The sequence below is a fragment of the Narcine bancroftii genome, chromosome 13 (assembly GCF_036971445.1).
Source record: "Narcine bancroftii isolate sNarBan1 chromosome 13, sNarBan1.hap1, whole genome shotgun sequence".
Classification (NCBI taxonomy): domain Eukaryota; kingdom Metazoa; phylum Chordata; class Chondrichthyes; order Torpediniformes; family Narcinidae; genus Narcine; species Narcine bancroftii.
In genome coordinates this window covers 81,456,396-81,476,439 of record NC_091481.1, presented here as the reverse complement: position 1 = coordinate 81,476,439, position 20,044 = coordinate 81,456,396, and the positions used below count along the sequence as shown (strand labels likewise).

General features: G+C 46.5%; 1 long non-coding RNA gene across 1 annotated transcript; it reads right to left on the bottom strand.

Annotated features, from left to right (window-relative positions):
- Positions 1-5,358: 5,358 nt before the first annotated feature.
- On the bottom strand, positions 5,359-18,034 carry LOC138748395 (uncharacterized). The gene is made up of 2 exons (XR_011347993.1): positions 17,945-18,034; positions 5,359-13,626 (listed from the first exon to the last, which is right to left on the bottom strand). It is a non-coding gene; the product is annotated as an uncharacterized lncRNA (long non-coding RNA).
- Between the last annotated feature and the right edge of the window lie 2,010 nt (positions 18,035-20,044).

Sequence of the window (20,044 nt, the reverse complement as noted above, 5' to 3'; positions counted from 1 at the left end):
TTGCTCTGCTATGCATTTTAGCCCAAAACCTTTACAGGGCCAACCATCGGGACCGGGGTTCGAATTCTGCCCTCTCTGTAGTGAGTTTGTGCGTTGTCCCTGTTGGTCTGCATGGGTTTTTCCCCGGGGCCTCCCGGTTCCCTCCCACCGTTCAAAGCGTACCGAGGGTGTTGGATCCTGGATGATCGCTGCTGCCCTCTGACGGCAATGTTCCATGGGGATGTTCTCGACGGTGGGGAAAGTTTTTTTGCTTGTGAAGTCCTGGGCTGACTTCACTGCCTTTTGCAGGATTTTTCACTCGGGGAGAGAGGATGGTATTGGTACCCCCGTACCAGGCCGTGATGCAGCCGGTCAGCACGCCTGCTGCAGAAGTTTGGCAGGGTTTACGATGTCACGCTGAACCTCTGCAAACTCCAGAGGAAGTAGAGGCGCTGACGTGCTTTCTTCCCAGTGGCATCCACGTGATGGGTCGAGGACAGTTCCATGGAGATGGTGTCCCCCAGGCATTTAATGTTACTCACCCTCCACCACTAGTGTTCTCTCCAGGGAAACTAGGAGAGGACGATAAATGTTGGCCTGACCAGCAACACTCGCATCCCAAAAATGACCACATGAATACATTTATTTAATTAACTTCATTGTTTAACTGAATTTGCACCAATAGCAAACAATCAGATGGCATTATCATCAGCTTCTCCAGTTTCTGCTAGCCCACTTTTCGATCTCTCTTCCCTCCTTTTCCCTTTTTCTTCTTCCCTCTATCTCCCCGCCCTCTTCTCTCTCCATTCACAGAGCCTCCCCTCCCTCCCTTCCTTTGAGATACAACCACTACACTGCACCACTCCTACCAGCCGACTGCAGGGGGCGACCTGGCCCCAACTGCCGGCTGTCAATCACCGGCCCGTATAAAGATTCGAGCCGGCCCCTTTGGGGGACAGTCCGACACATATGGAGCCAGTAAAGGACATGGAACCAGCTAAGATACTAATACTGGTGTACAGTCTGGGGACTTTGAGTCAGAAATACTCGCATGGCAGCGCTCCCACCCTTATCCTCTTTCCTGTGGGACTGTGCTCCTCTCCCTGGCCCGCCCCCCCACCATTTCATTTGGGCACCTGCCTACTTTATTTTCACACTATGATGAAGGGCTCAAGCTCAAAATGCTGGTTAAGTAGCATTATCTTTGCTGTATAAAGGACTGTTTGACTTGCTGAGTTTCTCCAGCGTTGTGTACTGCAGACTTTTGTGTTTTACTACAATAGAAAACCTTGATACGTGGCCCATTTCTGGCCTCAGCTCCTACTCACGTACTTTGGATGTAGAACCGCAACATCTAGAATTAACAGCTGTTCAGTCACCTGGCTTACATTTAAACCGAATTCTCTTGCTGGGCTGAATGACCTTGGATTTATTGCTTTATGCATCACTGAGAACTAAATCTAGAAACGGTAAATCTAGAAAGACCTAAAATCCGGACTGCTCGGGGATTGGGTCGGTCCGGATTCTTGGGCAGTACATTTAAAATTCAAGTCTAAGGAGAGTAGAGAAGAGATGAACTGCGACATTTTGATAGTTTTATTAACAAAACATTTTTTTCATGTGAAATACAAAGTACAAAAAAATTACATATTTATCTGTTCATTTCCACGACTTCTGTGCATCTATCAGCCATGCATGCATGTATGCACAGACACAAAAGCCAGCTGAATTTAAAATGTTTGAGAGTTTTCAAGAGGCCCGGATTCCCGAGAGGCCCGGATTCCCGAGAGGCCCGGATTCCCGAGAGGCCCGGATTCCCGAGAGGCCCGGATTCCCGAGAGGCCCGGATTCCCGAGAGGCCTGGATTTCTGGCATCTGGATTTTTGGACTTCTACTGTATCATTTATCCATCTTGCAGACAGCGCAAGCCAACAATGGGATGTGTATAATTTAAAAAAATTTTAGCCAGCCTGCAGATGTATCTTGTGGTCTTTGGAATCCATCTTTTGTTCTGTTGAACGTATTGTTGCAGAAAACTCCCTGTCCAGTAGGAGATGCTGTCCCCCATTATAAAGCTGAGAATTCTGACAATTGATTAAATCCTATATCCTTTTTACACAGTGATCCCATTTAATTGGCGGGTGAATGACCCTGGTTTAAAGCCAGGACGGGTCGTTCACACTGAAACCAAGAAAAGGTCAGTGCGCCCTTTTACACAGGGACCCTGCATCCCAGGTCAAAAGGAGGCGGGACCTGCAGTGTCCCGGGAAGGTGGGTAAGCCTTTTACACGGGAGCCGATGCGACATGCATCGTCTGTGATACTACCTACCTTGGTGGGTAAGTACCAGGATGAAAATCACCCCTCATTCCGCGTTTGTTGCATTCACACAGGTAAGTGAAGCAGTTAAAAGGCAGGTAATTCCCGTCGTTTAAGGGCAGTGTAAAAGGCTTCTTTCGTCAAAGGCTCTGAGTCCCACTGGAAGAAACCTTCGCGTGCGAGTGTGGGCCATTTGACCAGTCTATGGGCTTGATTTGAACCCCCACATGAACAACATGAGCTCAATGGCCTGTAAGGGCCTTCTACGGCGCTGAATCATTATTTTTCTTTTAAAAATGAAAAATCGCCCCCTTGTTTGTCTTAAAGAAATAGTATGAGCGTGCGCATTCCGAGTGAGCTTTGGCTGCTAATTCTGTGCAGCAAAGCTTGGTCACCAGTCATTGTAGATCCGCTACCGTTGGACCGAGACCTTAGCCCGTCAGGATTGAGAAGCAGATTGTGTGCAATGACTGCTCCACCTTTGAAGAATTCATTCAGAGATGTAATCCACAGCTCAAGTGTAACCAGGATATCAGTAATCTCAAGGGATTGCAAAATGAAAAACAAGATTCAATTTACTGTCGTATAATTAAAAACAGTGCAATATCACACAAAATTTGTCTTCGCCTACTGTAAGGTAGACCGATTCGCCATTGGCAGAAATTGCCCAATGCACCTCAGAGAAGGGGAAGCAAAAGTGCCCTCAGAGTCATCGTGAGTCCATGGTTTCGCCTCCAGCGCTCCTGCCGCACAAGAGTCCAGTCCAAACCATCAGCTGCCTGAGCTCCAGATCCGAGCCTCCGACACAATCAGCACACTCTTGCATCCCAGTTCTGATCCCTGGTGCCCCCTTCAGCCAGTCTTGCACCAGTCTCCAGCAGTCCTCGACCAATAGCCCGTATGGCTTCCTCACCTCTAGTCGCCAACAGCCCGCTCGCCGCCTGTGTGTTCACTGATCCACCACCGTAGTCCCCATCATGTGAGCCATCTCTGCTTCTCCTACTCCCAACAGGGAATGGTCTCCTCCTTTTCAGGTGCCCTGCACCAGTCTTCCGAGTCCGTAACCCCTCGTGGCTGTTGCCGATCATAGACACCACTATCTTGGTATTCAGGTCTATTCTGGCAAACCTGTTACCTCTGAACCGTGGGTCGGTGTTCCTCCCCCTGCCCCTCCCCACCTTTTTAATTCAGGCACCTGCCTACATTTGCTTATACCTTGACGAAGGGCTCAAGCCTGAAACGTTGGGTATGTAACTTTTCCAATATCTTTATATAAAGTACGCTGTTTGACATGAGCATTTCTACCGTTCTGCGTTTTAATGTGAAATGTCTTGCAGTTTTAATTTGCTTTACTGGTCCGTCAAGACGATATGATTTACTTTTCTGTGACGGATTCCACAAAGCTCTGCCAAATCCAGCTTTGCAATCATCTCTGTTGTTGGCCTTGGGGATATGATTACACCCAAATACAAGGAACTATTATTGCCCTTTTATAAAATGGTGGTTATTGATTCCTGGGAACTGAACTAATTCTTAGCTGGAGAAGAATTCTCAATTGTGCCCGACAAAATGGGATGCAGGTTGAATTTTCTGGTTTCCCTGGTAGTTCTGTTTTTGTCTGATCTTTTTTTTCTTGCTTTTATTTTAAAGAAACAATTGCATCAAACTCTAAACTTTCACAGTTGCAACTAAATTAAGTCCAAATATCAAGGTTGTCCAACGTCGGCCAAAGTTTTACACTGAGAACTATCCAAATCTGTGCTGACCAAATTGCCAATGTATTCCCCAGATATCTTCAACATCTCACTCTGGCTGAGTGCGGTACCCACCTGTTTCAAACGGGCATCAATCGTACCGGTGCCCAAGAAGAGTGTGGCAACTGATCTAAATGACCAGTGGTGCTCACATCAATGGTGACTAAGTGTTTTGAAAGGCTGGTGTTCTGTCTGTGCGGTGACAGGGATCCATTCCAATTCACCTACTGTAGCAATAGATCTACAGCAGATGCCATCTCACTGGCTCTACACAAAGCCCTAGAACCCCTGGACAGCAAAGATGCGTACATCAGGAGGCTCATTATTGACTATAGTTTGGCATTCAACACCATCATCTTCTCAAAAATTGATCAGTAAACTTCAAGACCAGGGACTCAACCCCCCAGTGTGTAATTGGATCCTGAATTTTCTCACATCCAGACCACAATCAGCGATCAATAAGAACACCTCCTCCACAATCTCCATCAGTACCGGAGCACCACAGGGCTGTGCTCTTAGTCCCCCCCACCACCCCCCCGGCTCTGCTCACTTTACACCTGTGACTGTGTGGCTCGGTACGAGAGCAACACCATCTACAAGTTTGCTGGCGATGTCACGGTAGTGGGTTGTATAAAATGGGGTGATGAGCCAGCGTACAGGAGGGGGATTGAAAACTTGGCCAAATGGTGCACCAACAACAACATCGCACTCCATTTCACCAAAACCAAGGAGTTGATTACTGATTTCGGGAAGGGAAAACCAGTGATGTATGGTCCAGTGATCATTTGGCATTCAGAGCTGGAGAGGGAGAGCAAATTTAAGTTATTGGAAGTCACTATATCGCAGGATCTTTCCTGGACCCAACCCACCAATGCAGGACATCGGAAACTGTGGGAAGTTTCTACAGATGTGTGCTGACCGTCTGGTATGGGGACTTCAATGCCCCTGAGCGTAAAGACCTGCAAAAAGTAGTGGACGCAGCCCAAGACATCAAAGGGAAAACCCTCCCCACCATCGTTGGAGAGCAGCAGCGATCATCAAGGACCCACACCACCCAGTACACGCTCTGTTCTCTCGGCTGCCACCGAGAAAGAGGTGTAGGGGCCACAAGACTCACACCCACCAGGTTTAGGAACAGCTGCTACCCCTACACCCTTACACTCCTCAACGACAAACTCAATCGGGGACTCGTTTAAGGACTCTTTATTGGATTTTTTTTCTCTGTATTGCAATCAGTTTGTTTCCATGTCTTGTTTACATGTGTATGTATTGCGATGAACTGCTGCAGCATTGAGCAGATACAAAACTCGAGAAAGACTGCACAACAGGCTTTATTCAGTTAAAAGGCTCTGCTACAGTGGGAGCTGTACTCGTCTCTCAGGAGGGGCCGGCTCAGGATTCTATCCCGGGCGGTTGATTGAAAGCCAGACTGGTGGAGTTGGGTCTATTAAGGTCGGCTGATTGACAGCCGGCCAGGTGTGGTCTGTCCTCCGGTGGTCTTCCTGCAGGTACAGAGATCGCCCCCTGCAGTCGGCTAGTGGTGTATCACCACACGTATCTTCTTGATATAGTTTTTTTTTGGCACGACCAATAAGTGGTAATTCTGCCTTGCCCACGGGAAAAAGAATCTCAGGGTTATATGTGAGTGATGTCAATAAATCAGAACTTTCAACTTTAACTACATTACACCCAATACTTATTGGAAATGCAGCTGAGAACAACCATAAGGGCCTCCTTCCTTGACTTTCTGTCGTTTTGTCCCTCCATCACTCCCCAAAACGTGAACTTCCCCAAAACGTGAACTTTTGAATGTGGAGTGGGTAGCCTGTTCTTCAGCTGTGGACTCAGACCCATGAATCAGCAAGGCAGGCAGACTGCCGTTGGCGATGAGGCTCTCGCTCAACCTCCACGTGTGAGCGAGCACTCATTTTCCGACGAGAGGCAGCACAGGGTGGGTCCCCTTCCATATTGGCCTGGATCGAAAATTGGTTGTCTGACAGGAGGCAGAGAGTCGGGATAAGTGGGAGTTTTTCAGGTTGGCAGAGAGTGGTAAGTGGGGTGCCGCAGGGGTCGGTGTTAGGCCCACAACTGTTCATCATCTACATTGAGGACATGGAGGAGGGGACAAAATGTGGTGTCGCCAAGTTTGCGGATGACACCAAATTGAGTGGAAGAGCAAATTGTAATGAGGATGTGGAGAGTCTGCCGAGGGATAGAGTTAAACTGGATGAGTGGGCAAAGGTCTGGCAGATGGAGTACAATGTTAGTAAGTGTGAGGTGATCCACTTTGGCAAGAAAAATAAAAGAGCTGAATATTATTTAAAGGGTGAAAAACGACAGCATGCTGTTGTGCAGAGGGACTTGGGAGGGCTTGTGCATGAATCGCAAAAGGTTAGGTTGCAGGTGGAGCAGGTTATTAAGAAGGCAAATGGAATGTTGGCCTTCATCGCTAGAGGAATTGAATTCAGGAGTAGGGAGGTCATGTTGCAACTCTATAAGATACTGGTGAGACCGCACCTGGAGTACTGTGTCCAGTTCTGGTCTCCATATTTGAGGAAGGATACACTGGCTTTGGAGACGGTCCAGAGGAGGTTTACTAGGTTGATCCCTGGGATGAAGGGGTTGACTTGTGATGAAAGATTAAATCATCTAGGATTGTATTCGCTCGAGTTCAGAAGAATGAGAGGAGATCTTATAGAAACATATAGGATTATGAAGGGTATGGATAGGATAGATGTAGGAAGGTTTTTTGAGCTGGCCGGGGAAACTAAAACGAGAGGACACAGTCTGAAGATTTGGGGGAGTAGATTTAGGACAGAGATGAGGAAAAATAGTTTTTCCCAGAGAGTAGTGAATGTTTGGAATTCTCTAACCAGGGAAGTGGTTGAGGCTGCCTCATTAAACATATTTAAAATTCGGTTAGATAAATTTTTACATGATAGAGGAATTAGGGGAGATGGGGAGAAGGCAGGTAGGTGGAGTTAGGTCATAAATTAGATCAGCCATGATCGTATTGAATGGCGGAGCAGGCTCGATGGGCCATTTTTGGCCTACTCCTGTTCCTACTTCCTATGTTCACTCCTCCGCCTTCTCGCGGTTACAACACCAGCCACTGGGCTTCAAATCTGACGCTGTCCATAAGGAGTTTGTGCGCGCTCCCTGAGTCTGCGTGGGTTTTCCCCCACGTACTGGGGGGGGGGGTGTTGGAGGTTATTTGGGTGGCACAGGCACGTGGGCAAGAACGTAACAGGCCCTGTTATGGCACTGTTCATCTGAATTTTTAAAAAAATTATATATTTTCATAACAACTTGGGTTCTTGCACCTCGTCAGTGCCAATGGGGTAGTAATCCAACAGCTGCAGCAAACCAACAGTTTGCGAGCAGGGGATTGAACCCGAAACCTGTGCCATCTCATTTTGAATATCCGGGGGAAGTGCCTGCAGTATAACTCACATTTCCTGCCTTGCCTGCAACTCACACCCTCGTCGACTTGCATCTCTTTTAAGCAACTGACTGCTTGCGATCATGTGGCTTTGGAAGAAGAATGTTTTCACCGTTCTCACATGAAAGCATGGGGTTTGTTAGAAAATAAACATGCAGAGTTTATCACAGTTAAACACGAAAGCCTGTGGATGCTGTGACTGTAGTTCAATACACAAAAGTGCTGGAGAAACTCAGCAGGTCATGCAGCCTAAGTCTCAACGTGGACAAGGCGAAGGAGATGATCGTGGACTTCAGGAGGACCAGGAATGACCACCCTTCACTTTCACTACCCATCTTGGTTAGTGTAGTGCTGTGGTTCTCAACCTTTTTTAATAACCATTTTAAATAACCCCTCTGCCATCGGTGCTCTGTGATTAGTAAAGGATGGCTTAAGGTGGGATGTGAGTAGGAAGGGAAGGTTGAGAACCACTGCTCTAGACCCAATTGTTACTGAAATATTTTGCTTGAGAAAAATGATCATTGGCCCATTTCCTTTGGAGTTATGAAACCGTGCACATAACGAGTCCATGAGGGACGATTAAAACAATGGTTTTCAACCTTTTACGTTCCACCCACAATCACAGAGCATCTATGGCATAGGGATTACTTAAAGTGGAATGTGAGTGGAAAGAAAAAAGGTGAGAACTACTGGCATAGCGGTTAACGCAATGCCATTACAGCGCCAGTGATCGGGGCTGGTGTTCGAATCCAATGTTGTCCATAAGGAGTTTGTATGTTCTCCCCCACGTCTGCATGGGTTTTCTCCCACCCTTCAAAACTACGGGGGCTGTAGATCAATTGGGTGTCATTGGACAATGCGGCTTGTGGGCTCTTAATGTGCTGTATGTCTAAATTTTTTAAAAAATTAAACTGTCATCGAGAGAATGGAGATCATCAAGTTCCTTGGCGTTCACTTAATTAGTGACCTATCATGGTTACACATCTCTCTCTTGTCAAGGTGCAACAGCGACTGCACTTCCTTATGAAGACAAAAGTGGGCAAGGCAAACGGTCACGGTTGTGTCAATCCTTCTACTGAAGCTCTCTCAGGACCGTCCTGGCCGACTGCATCACAGTGCGGGTACGGTTGCTGCAGAGAAATGGATCGGAGGTCAATCCACAGGACCATAAGAGAGCAGAGATGACTAAAGTCTTCCTCCCCCACCGTCGTCACGATCTACAGAGATGGTGGTCTGAAGAGGGTGTGCAAAATCACTGAGAACCCCTTCCATCTGCACACGGCATCTTTCAGCCGCTCCCGTCGGGGAAAGAGATCCAGGAGCATCAGAGCCAGCTCCACCAGGCTGAGGAACGCCTTCTCCCCCACGGGCAGCGAGAACGCTGAACGAGCAAAGGAACGGCTCATCCGAGACTCTCATTTGTGCAAAACAATATTTATTTATTGGCATATATGAATCCGTGTCCTGCGTATGTATTGTTTGACTGTGTGTTTTGCACCGAGGACCGGAGAACGCTGTTTCGTCGTGTTGTACTTGACTTGAGTTGACTATAAACTCATGAGGGACATCTATAACCTAAGTGGCTTTCTCCCCCCAGGATTTAGAACTGGCAGCTCAAGCAGACACTGACTTGGAGTAGGAAATATCTGGTCATGATGAATTGAAATGCCAAGGGACGACATTGCCAACAGTCTTTGGTGCAAGCAGCTTGTTCAGAACCGAAGTTGGCTTTTGCAAATCAAAAAAATCGCTGAAGGAGGTAAATCAGAAGTCGAAACAGAAAAATCAGCAGGGTCACAGGCGACGTCTGTTAAAGGAGTGAAACACAAAAGTCTGCAGCTGCTGTGATTATAGTAAAATGACAGAGGTACTGGAGGAGCTCGGCCGGCCTCGCTGCGTCCATAGGAGGTAAAGATATCGAACTGATGTTTTGGGCCTGAAGCCTTCTTCAATGTATAAGCAGGCAGGCTTTTGATTTCAAGAATGGGGAGAGAAAGGGAGAAGAATGGGACCGGGAGGAGTCCAGACCATCAGGTATTAATTAGATATGATAAGGTGATAATTCATCCTGACTCTGTGAAAGAGGGAAAAGGGAAGAGAGAGAGAGAGAGACAAAACTAGAGGAAAGATGGCTGGGGGGAAGAAGAAGGATGGGATTCTAACGGAAACCGGAGGTCTGTGTTAATGCCATCTGTTTGGAGGGTGCCCAGCCGGAAGATGAGGTGTTGTTCCTCCATTTTGCAGGTCGTCCTAGTCTGGCCGTGCATGAGACCGTGGACAGAAATGTCCAACAGGGGAATGGGATGGGGAATTGAAATAGGTGGCCGCTGGGAGAGCCACGCTATTGCGGCGGACAGAGTCGAGGTGCTCAAGAAAGCAACATTTCCCGATTGGAGACCCTCCACAATCCCACTCAACGTGTGGACCAATGCCAGAGGAGGCACAATAGTTTGTATCTACGTTGAAATTCTTGTTCCTTTTGAGATGTTCATTACTTTGAGCTGGCTGATACCATCGTCCTTCAATATTTTGGGTTAAGATGCGATGTTGAGACATTATAAAGCTCTGGTGAGACCTCACTTGGAATATTGTGAGCAGTTTTGGGCTCATTTAAGAAAGGATGTGTTGACATTGGAGAAGGTTCGGGGAGGTTCACAGGGATGGTTTTGGGAATGAAAGGGTTATCGCGTGAAGAGCGTTTGAAAGCTCTTGGTCTGCACATTGAAATTTAGGAGAATGGCGGGGGGGGGGGGGATTCTCATTGAAATACTTTGAATGTTGAAAGGCGTGGACAAAGGTTTCCCACTGTGGGAGAGAGTCTCAGACAAGAGGGCACAGCTTCTGGATAGAAGGGCAACAGAGATGCAGGGGAATTTCTTCAGCATGAGGGCGGTAAATCTGTAAAATTTGTTGCCACAGGCGGTTGAGGAGGCCGGGCCATTGGGCCTATTTGAGGCAGAGATTGATAGGTTCTTGTTTAGCCCAGGGTTTCAAAGGTTATGGGGAGAAGGCCGGGCAGTGGGACTGAGTGGGAAAGTGGATCAGCTCATGATTAAATGGCGGGGCAGACTCGATGGGCTGCTGTCTTATGGTCTTTGGATTAAAGAGTCAAAACCCAAAATAGGCCCTTTCCTAAATTTCCAGTTCTACAAGATGGTAGGAAAATAGAGGAAAAAAACCACATCCCCTGCTCATGGTAATTGGCTGCTTGTGGACTACATTTTCCTACCACCGCTCTTCTGTTCTAAATAGCCAACACTTCCCTCATATTACATTGTGTTATTTCGTTGGAAGTTACAGCCAAGGGGCGTGTTCCTGCCAGGAAGGGTGTTCAATACAGTCAAACATAACAGGAAGGGATGTGTTTGATTATTTCTTCCAAATAGGAGTTGTAAATGATAACAGGCAGAGTGATCGCACAAAGTATGTGAATGGTAAAGGGCTACATTCACACAACATACATGTTACAGACAAAAAAAAAGTCTGCTGCTTAGGAGTAAAGGAATCTTAATTTGATTTGGACTTCATTATGCTAACAGGCCCTTTCGGCCCACGAGCAATTACACCCTATTGACCCACAACCTCCCCCCACATCCCCCCCGCCCACCACCCAGTGCGTTTCGAAAGGTGGGAGGAAACTCACGCGGACACAGGGAGAACGTACAAACTCCTGACAGACAGATGACAATAAACTATTACAACTCCTACGTAAGTTGTTTACAATCTGAATAAATCTTCATCCACTATTGGTAATATTTCACTTTTATCCCAATTTACTTTATAACCCGAAATTACCCCATATCGTTCCAACAGATTTTGTAACAGTTCTAAAGAACTTTTAGGATGAGACAGGTATATCAACATGTCATCTGCAAACGGATTAATTTTATACTCTTGTCCACCAATTGTATTTCCCTTAATATTAATTTCTTGCCTAATTGCTTGAGCCAGAGGTTCTATAACTAATGCAAATAAGGCTGGTAACAGCGGACAGCCCTGTCTGGTTGATCTGAACAAATTAAATACTGGGGAAATCTGCCCATTTGTCACCACCCGAGCGATGGTCTGTGATCAAATCTGCAAGGGGACTGGGGCTTTCTTCTTAAGGTTTCTTTCTGTCATGTTATTAAAAATATAAGGCAAATAAAGAGTTGCCTTGACATTGCCCAGCGCCCCTATCAACAGGAGAAAGGGAAGCAAAGGGTCACTGGGTGTCTGTGGATTCACCTCCCGCAGACTCATGTTCAATCCATCGGCACCCCGAGCTCCAGACCCCAACCTCCCACGTCGTCAGGAAGCCTTCGGCACCCGAGGCCTGTTCGAGAACCCTTCCTGCCCTCAACACCCTCTTGAACCCTGGTTCCCGTGAGCCAGCCCATGCGGGTGTCCCCCCGCCGCTGCTCCCCCCCCAACCCGACCGCAAGTCCCACACAGACTGTGTGGGCCCCTCGGCCTCCAAGCACCTCGCTGGTCCGCCTCCTCTGCTTCTCATTCTCAGCAGGGGAGGGGGGTGTGGGGTGTTCTCTCTGTTTCTGGTGCCCTGCGCTGGTCCCGGAGCCTGAACGCCCTCATGGTATGCCGCTAAGTACAGGCACCGCCATCTTGGGCACAGACCTCGCGGTTGGAGGATTTTACTTAAAATCTTTATAAGTTTGGCAATTTTGTTGTGTTCTTTGATTTTTGACATCTATGTTGTATATTCTCTGTATATGTTTTGTTTATAAAATTCAATAAAAATATTATTAAAAGAAAACACCATCGGCTCTTTTAACAATATGGAGCCACCAGTATTAGTCCTCCTACACAACTTGACTACTGAAATACTACTCCCCAAGCCCACTTATCTGTCTACCTGCTCTATGAGATAACTTGCCTGGGTAGCACGCACAACAAAGCATGTAGTTTGGAACATGTGACAATAAAATTACCGGATTGAGTTAAATTCAATTTGATTAGAGGTGCACACATTCAAAGTTCAGATTTATTGCCAGAGCTCAAACCTGATTTGGACAGGGACATGGATGGGAGGGGTAATGGAGGCCTATGGTCTGGATGCAGGTCCAGTGGGACGGCAGAAGAATAGTTTAGAAGGGCCTGTAATGTCGTACGGTTCTAATGACATCACATACAACCCTGAGATTCTTTTTTCTGCGGGCCAGGTAGAAATTTCGCCTGCCGATAACTGCGTGTTGTACTCAAGATAAGAATACGTGTACAAGATTCGCCAAAGGATTGTGGTGCTCAGTGCACAATATCGACAGGGAAAGGTGAGATCACAGCAGGATTATGAAAACAACGGGTAACATCGCTGGTAGACGATGGAAATCAATAAGCGTACAGATGACAGAGAACTTGGTGCAAGTTTAGGGTGCCCTCAAATTTACAGAGAGTGATATCTTTAGGAAAAAAAAATCACTTAAAGTCTAAGAAATCAAATTGAGAGTTTTTTTGTAAAATTTGGGAGCCATTTACGGATTTTGTGAACAAAAGTCCATCATCCACATCCTCCACCATACCCACTCCTCTCAGCTAATAATTACAAGAAATAGTCAATAAACGACAGCGGTGGGGGTGGGGGTGGGGGTGGGTGTCAGGAATCAGTGACGGCAGCAGGGGAGCGGGGACCTCGGGCACCCGGGGAGGAGGAGATCTCAGCCTGCTGGGCAGGATCGGCAATGGATGGGAGCCTAGATTTGCCATTTCCTGCAGCCTTCTGCACTCCTGTGCACTCACGATTTCTTTATTGTCATGTAATAGTATGGAGCCTGTAATAATTCACGCAATTGCCTTCCGTAAGGCCGACAGAGTCCCCATTACTGTCGACAGTTAGAGAGAAAAAGAGAGTCCCTTCAGAGTCACTGAGTGTCCGTGGATTCGCCTCCAGTCGCTCCCGCAGCCTCTGCAGCCGCTCAGACTCCTGATCAAACCATCGGCCACCCGAATTCCAGATCCAAACACGATCAGTGCCCTTCTTGCCCTCAATGCTCTCTTGAATCCTGGCTCCAATACCTGGTTTGCAGAGCCATTTCCAAACCAGACCAGTTTGATGGGAGTATTCAACAACAGATTTCTTAAATTCCTTTCTATATTCCAAGATCCAGGGTCAACTGAGGTGATACAACGCACTGGCAAACTTAAAAAAGAAAATGCAGGTGTTAAACTAAAGCAGGTGGTTAAACTGGTGATGTGAAAATTGAGTCATAACAAATTGGGACTTTGTTTCAGTAGTATAAAAGGAAGTGCGAACTCGAGGTACTTTTGATCACAGAAGCAGTTTCCGCACCTGGTACAAAATCTTATGGTTGACAGACTCCAACAACCTCTCGCAGACCCAGTCACATTTTATATTCCCTTCCCTCAGCCCCTTGCTGATATATTTAACTTCTTGGTCAATTCATAGCATTTTAGAGGTTCCATCGCAGTAAAGCATCTTGGAGACCCATGACAAGGCTGTGGGATGAGACTCTGGCTTCACCAGGATGGTGCGGACCGCACCGGGTGACACCGAAAACGAATCACGTGGTTTGGTCTGCATACGCTACAAGGTCAGCGATGCCGCTGCCAAACCCCACCCCCCCAGTCAGTGCTGCCGCCACACAGCCTGGTCAGAGCCGCCAAACCCCCTCCCTCACCCCCGGTCAGCGCAGCCGCCACCCCAGAGAGGGGTGTGTGACAGATTATATTGTATTTTATGTATGTTTTAAAGGAGATAAATTGTGGGAGGTTCTTTTTTCGTTCAGGTCACATACAAGCACTTCAAAACAGATCTCATTTAAAATACTGGAGCTCTGCACAAGCCAATCAGGCCCTTTGCAAAAGCTTTGGGGAGGGCCCATAGAGACTTAACAAATGGATTGTTGTTTTGGAAAGCAACAGATGAAAGAACTCGGAAAATTAGGTCCGGAGCCGCAGGCTGTCTGAGTGCAGTTTGCTGTTCTAAGAGGGTCATGTGGTTTTGCAACCAGAGGGATTTTCTCTGAGAGAGAGAGATCAGTTCTACAGTTTTACAGTTTGGCAGCAGCAACTGGGACTGGAACAGGACAAGCTGGCAAGCTTATGTCAAACCCCATTTGGAAGACGGGTTGTGAGTGCTTAGTTCAGCCTGGTCAAAGCCCTTGTGATTCATGCAAGAGGAGAGGACTGGCTGTATAATGTTTCACTTGAAATAAGGAAAACTAAAAGGAACTCTGTGGTGACCTGAAAGAAAGAGGTTATCATCTGGAGAATCCTGATGGGGCAAGTTTCTTCGGCAAGACACTGTCATGGCTGATTAGAAGGAATGTTTGTGTCCAGTGAACAACAAATCTCTCTCTGAAAACTGACAAGAACCTTCCTGAGCGGTAACCATTTACCTTTCAAGCACCAAAGTCTGGTGAAATTCATAAACGTTAAATTCTGTGCACAGTATAAGAATTGTCTGCAACTTAGAGGAATGAGAAGTGAGATTGGACTGTGAATTAAAGAACTTTTCTAAACTTACACACACATTACATACACGTGCGCTTCGAATTAGAAGGAGGTTAAGTTAGGTGAGTTAGAGTTTGATTCTGTTTTCATGTTTAAAGATAATTAAAAGCAACTTTTGTTAAAGTAACTCTTTGTCTTGGTGAATTTCTGCTGATGCTGGGTTTTGGGGTCCTCTGGGCTCATAACAGGTGACATCAACCCCAGTGAGATCACTGGGACAAGAGAATCACTTGCAGGTTCTTGAAAGAGAAGTGAAGGTGGAAGAGAGGGGTAGCCATGGGACTGCTGCCCTAGGGACCAGTACAGAATCAATGGGCTGAATCACCTCTGACTCCATGGAAACAAAGCAATGCTTCTATGAACCAACTTATGCAACATCTTAATTTATAACCAAAACACGTGGTTATAGAATTATGAGAGCCAGTTGGAATAGGATTCTTTCTCCCAGGATAGAAATACCAGAAACTAGAGGGCATAGCATTAATGTGAGAGAAGCAAAGTTTGAAGGAGGCAAGCGTTTTTTACACAGAGAATGTGTGGCCGGGGGAACTGGTGAAAGCAGATACAGTGGTGACTTAGTCATGCCGACTCAACGACGTCCCACCCACTTTACTCCCAGCCACTTTCCTACGTTTTCCCCATATCCCAGTGGTTTTCACACTTTTTCTTCCCACTCACACACCACCTAACGCAATCCCTAAGCCATAGGTGCTCTGTGATTAGTAAGGGATTACTTCAGGTGATATGAGAGAGGGAAGGTTGAGAACCACAATTGTTAATGAAATATTTGGCGTGAGAAAAATTGTCCCATTTCCTTTGGAGTTCTGAAACCGTGCACGTAACGAGTCAATGAGGGATGATTAAAAAAAAGTGGTTCTCAACCTTTTTCTTTCCACTCACAAACCATTTTAGGCCATCGGTGCTCTGTGATTAGTAAGGGGATTGCTTAAGGTGGGACGTGAGTGGGAAGATAAGGTTGAGAATCACTGCTCTGGACCCAATTATGACTGAAATATTTTGCTTGATCAAAATTGTCTTTGGCCCATTTCCTTTGGAGCTCTGAAACCGTGAACATAACGAGTCCATTGGGTACGATTAAGCAACCCCTTACTAATCATAGAGCACTGATGGCATAGAGAATACTTCAGGTGGCATGTGAGTGGAGAGCAAAAGTTTGAAAATCTCTGCTCGGCCTCTATCTGGCTAAATGTTTCTTAAACATTTAAATAGCACCTGTTCCAGCTACCTCCTCCACACACCCACCAACCTATGTGGAAAAAAGGTTTCTTGCTGTGTGCATGAGAAATCTAACATTCCATCCCCTGGATTCCTTCAGTATCAGAATCACACAGCTGGGCACAGTACAATTTGGGTATTGCTGCTGTGAATTTGAAGATCTGCTGTATATTCCAGGAATTCTGGCCATTTAGGGCATTGCCTTATGGATAAACTGCAAAGTGCAAATAACTTTAACTCTGTTTACATCTGTTTCTCTTTCCACAGATGTTGCCAGCATTTTTTTTTTTTTTTTTTTTTTTTTTTTACAGACTTTTTAAATTTGGGCTGTTCCTCTGGATGTTTCGTCTCACCATTTTTATTTCTGACGTGCCAGGAGGCCATTTGGCCCACTGATCATAAATCAGTGTTCTTCCCCCCCTCCCCAGCGATCGGGCTCTTGCAGGACATGGATATTCTGCACTGGCTGGAGGTCGGGATTGAACCCACGACCCCCAGTGCCCACCCTTGCTGCAAACTCAATGAACGGATCTCTTGTACCCGCCAACACTCGACCCGACTAGCAGTTACTGCCATCACACCGATCTCCAAAATGTGGGATTATTTTATTCATGTCCTCCAAAAATTAGGCTTTATATTGAGGTCAAAAGAGGCCATTTTGGCCCATTGGGTTCATTCTAGCTTCTAGGAAGGAATCCCATTCATTCTATTCCTCCTTTGCTTACTTCCCTACCCCTCCAGCAACTTATTCTCAACTCCCTTTTGCCATTAACCTGCCAAAAGGGAGGTATGGAGCATGGAAACAGGCCCTTCGGCCCAACTCATCCCTGCTAAGGTCCATCTGAGTTAGCCTCATATCCAAATCCAACCGCAGGCAAATCATTGAGGACCCCTACCACCCTGCACGCGGCATCTTTCAGCTATTCACGTCGGCAATGCGATACAGGAGGTTCAGAGACAGCGGGCTGAGAAACAGCTTCTTCCCATGGGCAGCGAGATTTCTGAACGACAGATAAACTGCTCACACTCACCCTCCGAGACTCCACTATTTACTTAACAAATATTTATTTATTTTTAGATATGTATGTATCGTTTGTCTGTATGTACAGGTATTTGGTGTTGCATGCTTTGCACTGGTGACCAGAGAGCTTATGCAATCGGATAATAAACTTGAACTCCAACACGTCCCTGTCAACTTGCAAAGGAGTCATTTCCTGAAAGCCATCAGTCTAACAGTGAATCTTGGGGGGGGCACAGGGGAATGGGCAAACTTCACACAGACAGCAGTCATGGAACTGTAAAGCAGAAGCTTTGTGCCAACAATTTCTTTCTTCCCTTCAACTCCCCACCCTGTTCCCTCGCTGACATGTCTGCCTAGGGTCTCACGCGCTACCAGACTGAGACCACCTGTAAACCGGAGGAACACCTCATCTTCTGACTGGGGACCCTCCAACTGGATGGCATTAACATCGACTTCTCTGGTTTCCATTAAACCACCCCCCCCCACCCTCAACTTCATCCCTCTGTCACTTTTCCTCTCGTTCTCCCTCTCTCCTTTTCCCCTTCTCCTTTCACGGAGCCAAAATCAATTCTTATCTTTCCTCTCATCACCCACTTAACACTTTTTGTGGGCCTGGACTCCTCCCCCCCCCCACCCCATCTCTAGCCTTTAATTAAGATGCTTGCCTGCTCTTTGCTTAGACCTTGAAGAAGGGCTCAGGCCCAAAGCGTCAGGAGTATATCTATACCTTTGATGGACGGGGCGAGTCCGGCCGAGTTCCTCCGCCAGTTCCCTGTTCTTACTACAACCACGTCAACACAGGAGAATTGTTTCCTGTTTCACCCTGAACAATTTCTCATCCCAGATGATGTAGATGTTTTTATTTCAGTTTTTCTGAACCCTCCCTCTCCTCCCTTAAACTTACACTCCATGTCAACTCTCTTGTTTTGAACATACCCCTTACTTGTGTTATTTCATCTACCTATTTGTGTCGACCACAGATGCAGCCTTCTCTCATTACCGACATGCTGGAGAAACTCAGCGAGTCCTGCAGCATCCACAGGAGGAAAAAGGCAGTGAGCCCTTTGTTAGAAGTCTAGAGAAACAGGAACCACGTAACAACTACAGAAACAGGCCATATCGGCCCTTCTAGTCCGCACCGATTTAAGTGAAACTCCACTAGTCCCACCTACCCGCTCCCTGCCTATAACCCTCCAACCCCCTGAATAATTCTATTAACCCTCTTCCCGAGTCTCCTCTCCCTCCCCTCCTCCAGCTCCCCACCCTTCCCTTCCTCCTTCTATTCAGCCCTCTGCTCTCTCTCAGCTTCTATCTACCTCCCTGTCTCGATCCACCACCTCATCCTTGTACCCCTCCTCCCCATCCCCTTTCTCCCTCCTTCCTCTCCCCTGCCCCCAACCTCTTCATTTTAGGTGTCTACCTGCTGTTGATGACGAAGGGCCCGAAGCATCGATTGCCTTTAATTCCTTAAGGATGCTGCATGACCTGGTGATTTTCGACAGCACCTTCATGCATTGCACCTGACCCCAGCATCTGGAGAATTTCTTGTTTGATGCCTTCTCTCATCACTTCCTTGTTCCACTCCACCCAACCTATTGCAGCAAAACAAGAACGAAGCCAGTCAGACAAGTTAAATGCAGGAAGAATGCTCCTGATGTTGGAGAAGTCCAGGACAAAGGCCAGAGTCTGAGGATAAGGGATAAGCCATCTCGAGCGAAGATGCGGAGAAACTTCTTCACTCAGAGAGTTGTAAACTTGGGGCACTCCTGCCATAGAAAGTTGTTCAGGCCAGTTCATTTGATACTGAGGCAGGGGTGGATATGGCTGATGCTATAGAGATGAAATAGGACATTGAAATAGTAGCATAATCATGTAGTTAGAAACCCTCCTGAAGTTGGTATATCATTCTAAATTTGCAAATGTGCTTTTTGAGTAATTGAGGAACTAGCAGTAGCTCTCAACCATTTTTTCCCACTCACATCCCACCTTAAGCAATCCCTTACTAATCACAGAGCACCGATGGCAAAGGGAATACTACAATTATAACTGAAATATTTTGCTTGAGAAAAATTGTCACTGGCCCATTTCCTTTGGAGTTATGAAACCAGGCACATAACGAGTCAATGAAGTACGATTAGAACAGTGGTTTTCAACCTTTTTCTTTCCACCCACATACCACCTTAAGCAATCCCTTACTAATCACAGAGCACCGATGGCAAAGGGAATACTACAATTATAACTGAAATATTTTGCTTGAGAAAAATTGTCACTGGCCCATTTCCTTTGGAGTTATGAAACCAGGCACATAATGAGTCAATGAAGTACGATTAGAACAGTGGTTTTCAAACCTTTTTCTTTCCACCCACATACCACCTTAAGCAATCCCTTACTAATCACTTGCATAGGGAATACTTAAAGTGGTTATGTGAGTGGAAAGAAAAAGGTTGAGAACCACTGAGTCAGGAGTTAGGGGAACAAAATCTGTGTGGAGTCCAAAATCAGTCACTTCTAAGAAACCGATATTTCTGCACGTCCTTTGGCATTGTTAGGATAGAGAGTCAGAATTTTTCCCAGGGTAAAAGCGTGACACATCAAAGGACATTCATTTAAGGTAAGGAGGAACATGTTTAAGGGAGATGTGTAGGGTAAATATTTTACCAGGCGAATGCTAGGTGCCTTTAACAGGCTGCTTTGTATTGGTTGAAGCAGATACTAAAGGATATTTCCTGACACCTAGACCTCTTTCCTGATGGCAGAAGTGTTCTGGGTAATTTGAATCCTTGATGATTGCTGCTGCTCTCTGACGGCAACTTTCCATGTAGATTTT